The following is a 589-nucleotide window of genomic DNA, read 5'->3' as shown; positions in this document are numbered from 1 at the left end:
AGAGAGAGAGAGAGAGAGAGAGAGAGAGAGAGAGAGAGAGAGAGAGATAGGGAGTTAGAAGTGGGTGGTTCTGAGAAGCGTGAACATTTTTCATAGAACTCAGAAATAGATGCAAAATAACAAAAAAACATGTCTGGTTTATTTGAGATAACAACAGAACTATATATACATAAACACGAGTTTTGTAGATAATTAAGTTGTCTTAATATTCTATTTTTTTTTTTAGATGTCCTTGTTTCAAATCTTGTTACGATGGTTTACAATATTTCCGAGGCTAAGACACTTCAGTCTCACTTAAATCAAAGATGTAAGATATATGATTGTTCAAGTATATATATATATATATATATATATATGCGAGTAAAAATAAATACAAAAAAGGTGTTTTTTTTGTATGATTGTGTATAGAGGAATATATTATTTTGTTTAAAAGAGTTCCAACACTGTCTGTTTTTTATGTTTTATTTATATTCCTGCAGAACCAATGTGGGGTATAGAATATGGAATATACAATATATAATATAATATACAATATATAATATAAAATAAAATAAAAATGGATGGCACCATGAAATAAAGTATTGAATGT

The sequence above is a fragment of the Octopus bimaculoides genome, chromosome 6, assembly GCF_001194135.2.
Source record: "Octopus bimaculoides isolate UCB-OBI-ISO-001 chromosome 6, ASM119413v2, whole genome shotgun sequence".
In the NCBI taxonomy this organism is placed as follows: domain Eukaryota; kingdom Metazoa; phylum Mollusca; class Cephalopoda; order Octopoda; family Octopodidae; genus Octopus; species Octopus bimaculoides.
This window is presented reverse-complemented; position numbering follows the sequence as displayed.